The following is a 4385-nucleotide window of genomic DNA, read 5'->3' as shown; positions in this document are numbered from 1 at the left end:
CCATCTGCCTCCTGTGTCTGCATTTGGGTCTCGCCCTGTGTTGTTATATTTTGACTTAAAATATTTCAGCTTTTTGGTTTTTTATTCATTCGTAAACATTTCTAAAAATACAATTCCACTTTTACATTATGGGGTATTGTGTATAAGCCAGATACACATTCTCAGTTTAATACATTTTAAATTCAGGCTGTAACACAATAAAGTGTTAAAAAAGTAAAGGGGTGTGAATACTTTCTGAAGGCACTTTTTTTTAAACAATTAGCATTTAAGTTTTATCTCTCCCTTCAGTTATCTCTTCTTTTTGTGATCACTTTATTGTATGACTCCATAACACATAAGCTAATTTGGAATTTGAAACTGGATTGATTGATACATTACTTTAAAACAACCTCTCTACAGCACCCAGTATATTGTCCTATACATTCACTGTGGAATGTTGGTTTTTGAGGGTTGTAATTGCCAAACAAAGTCCATCCATTGTCAGAACATTTTGATTAAGCTCTTCTCCAGTAGCCTATTTAGTGCTACTTTAGAAAACAGAAATCTTCATGTTCTACTATGGAGAACTGAATATAATCATTAAATCTGCATTTGTTGTGTGTAAGTTAGCCAAATGTGTCAAGCTATAAACTAATAGGCCTTTAAACAATACTGTATTAATAAATGCTACTAATAGTCAGCTGGCATATGTAAACGCAAGTTAAAATTTGTAATTCGTTTGAAATTCAACCTATTTTAGCCAAATATTGTTGTCAAATAGATGGGGCATTGTGGTCCAACGCATTACAGGGCAATATTTCAGCATCCGAACTGACTCCAAAAGGATTAACATGATCTCGCTGAAGTTCAAATGATGTCTCCATTATACCAATTTCACACGAAATGCTTAGATGATAATAATTCTATTATACATTTGGACTGTAAGTGAATATCACACACATGTACTGTGTATATATATGTGTATATATACAGTAGCCCATATATACTGTATTTGACAGCACTATATATATGGTTCATTCTACAGAAGTGATTCAAATTGCTATCCACAATCAAAGAAACTATTTTAAAAACACAGGAAAATAACTGATGTCTTTATTGTCACATACACCAGATAGGTGCAGTAAAATATATTGTTTTACAGCGTCAGCCATAGTAGTATGGCACCCCTGGAGCAAATTAGGGTTAAGTGCCTTGCTCAAGGGCACATCAACAGATTTTTTTTACCTTGTTAGCCCAGGTATTCGAACCAGCGACCATTCGGTTACTGGCCCAACACTCTAACCGCTAGCCCTTAATTAAAACATTAAAAGACTAGAATAAGGCACCATAGAACCGATTCCAATCCAAGTGCCAATGCGTTTGTCAAACTCCAGGCAGTGCTATAGTCAGATGACATGAAAATATATATCTTTGGCCACACACCCCAGTGGTGGGTTTGTCATTGAAAAACGTAAACATATGCAGAAAAGTACCTAATACCTAAGGTAAAATATGGTGGTGGATCTTTGATGTTATGGGGAAATGCCAACTTCCACAGGTCCTGGGGCCCTTGTTAACGTCAATGGCATCATGAACATTACCAAGTATTTAGACATTTTATCCAAAAACCTGGTTGCCTCTGGCAGGAGGCTGACACTTGGCAGCAAGTGGATCTTCCAGCAAGACATTAACCCAAAGTTTACTGAAACCATCCACTACGTGCAAAGCATTGAGCAACAAAGTTGAAGGAAAACTTACAGAAAGTCCAACAATAAACGGGCGTTTGGTTATATAACAGCAAACACGTAATTTGCACAGAAGTAGCTAGCCAGTTATGCTAACGTTAGCTAGCTAACCAAATGAGAACGCTTAGCTGAATCCCTCTAGAATCAACACAATGATTTTAGCTGACGTTAATCAGAACAGAACTTCCATTCCATTTAGCTGTTTTTGGTGTAGTTTTCAGGTCAAAAGATTAAACAAATGATCCAAAAGTTGCCTACTGTAGCAGCTTGTGACTAGTTCATGTTGAACATGCATAAGAAGTAAGCCTAGGCTAGATCGAATAGTTACATTAAGTTTTATATCAGATCTGGCTGAGATGTTATTGTCTGAGAATATGGTTTTTTGTGTGATTTCTAACACTATAATAAAAATAGATATTATACAACCTAATGGAATTTTAAATTAAAACATCTTATTTCTATTATTTTACATTTACATGTACAGTTTAGTAATTTAGCAGACGATCTTATCCAGAGGAACTTAGTAGTGTGTGTATACATTTTCATACTCTCTGCATTGTTGAGAAGGGCCCGTAAGTAAGCGTTTCACTGTTAGTCTATATCTGTTTTTTATGAAGCATGTGACAAATAACATTTGATTTGATTTAATCTTTAATTAGGTTCAAATTTGAATTCGTTATAAAATTGTGATTAATGGTAGTTAACTACAGACAAATATTGTTATCGTTTGACAGCAGGGTAACTCGAGTTAACTTTTTGTAATTTTAATGCACTCATTTTTTTTTACAATTAATTGCGCGTTGAAAATAAAATACATAATCTATAGACTACGGCTTAAAAACAACGCGATGTCAAAACAAGTTGACATTGAGGTCAAGTTGACATTGTGCTTTATCAATATACCTGTTTTGGCATAACGTTAGCCCTACTTTGGACAAAATCCAAGAGGTCAATAATTATTGTAGGCTTCTTGTATAAAAATCGGCAAATCAATTGTTGCCTTCCTTCCTTCTTTGAGCCAAAGACACAAGACCCTCGCGGTTTGTGTCGTCTATTCATGCAGGTGTGTTGTCTGTATTACAGGCCTCTTATTTTTATTTAACTAGGCAAGTCAGCTAAGAACAACGTATTATTTACAATGACGGCCTACACCAGCCAAACCCGGACGACGCTGGGTCAATTGTGCGTCCGCCCTTTGGGACTGCCAATCACGTGTTACAGCCTGGATTCGAACCTGGGTGTCTGTAGTGACGCCTCTAGCACTGAGATGCAGTGCCTTAGACCGCTGCGTCACTCAGGAGCCATCAGCAATCATCCAATGTTACATGACAAGTAATCCAGTAAATCCTTGCAGAACAATTGGTTTTACAATGTCTAACCCAGAGGCAATGCTATGTCTAACCCAGAGGCAATGCTATGTCTAACCCAGAGGCAATGCTATGTCTAACCCAGAGGCAATGCTATGTCTAACCCAGAGGCAATGTAAGATTCCCAAATATGAAGCTTATATTTCTACTTTTTCTGTCCTCTGTCGTGAGGCAGAGGACACATAAAGAAGCCTTTATGTGCGAACTTCGCGGGAGTAGGGATAGCATTGATTTTTCGACTTTAAAACCATTTGAATTTTGTAGCCAACTATTTATATTGAAAAGCTTTTATCTGGCTATACGTTGTGTACTGTTTCTAGATATTGTTTAAGGCAAATAATTGTTTAAGGCAAAGCTATACTCTGGAATATCTTCCTGATAAGCAGTTTGTTTGTTTTCTTTAACTACTGTAGTAGCACTCACGTTTAGGCTGTATCAATTGAATAACGGAGGAATTATTTAAACTGATCCATAATAACAATGTATCTAAAGTGTTTTGTGAACGTATCTAAAATGTTTGACCTTTCTCGAGAATATAGGAGCTTGGAACAGTTACATTCTGATATCGTTAGCCTATGCTCTAGTAGAAATGCAATAATGCATGTAAATTTTGGAGGAACATGACCAAAGTAGTCAACAATATTACTTTTATTAATGTGCTATATGAACAACAAACATAATAATGATTACTCCAAGATAGAGGTATTTTCATGCACACTGGCAGTAGACTAATATTGCACGCGTTGTAGAACTAAAACAGTAGCCTACTTCTATCAATGTGGTGCGCTATTATCCATATAATAGGGAAACATATTTGTATTGATACGGTTTAAGTGAATAAATCCTCAAAATAATTGTTATATTCACAGGTTCACACATGTTCGTGTAGCCATGTTCAGACAGCCCACACCATCAGCAGCATATTGCTTGACGCCAGAACAATGCATGCCTCACGGTCCAACTTGTTTATGTTTTGTAAAGTGCCAACGACATGGATATAAAATAATCCTGAACACAGGGAGAATATTATTGTTTCTATCCATTTTCTATAGCATATAAGACACAGGCCCTGCCCTTTGTGTGATGTCGTGCTGTTCTCGTCACATCAAAGTTCCAATGCACCATTCTGAGGGTTTATTTCATTGTATTTGCTAATATGGTTTCACTTTCTCTACGTTTTTGTCTTCAACAACCTTTCTAAACATTAGGGTACGAGCCCCCGAAACAGGCCTACTCCCACATTTAGCTCCTGGCTACTCTTGAGTCTGTGTAGCCTATGCCTTTGCCATTAGGC

Source organism: Salvelinus alpinus, chromosome 3, assembly GCF_045679555.1.
Source record: "Salvelinus alpinus chromosome 3, SLU_Salpinus.1, whole genome shotgun sequence".
In the NCBI taxonomy this organism is placed as follows: domain Eukaryota; kingdom Metazoa; phylum Chordata; class Actinopteri; order Salmoniformes; family Salmonidae; genus Salvelinus; species Salvelinus alpinus.
The sequence above is the reverse complement of the archived record's forward strand: the minus strand, read 5'-3'. Positions refer to the sequence as shown.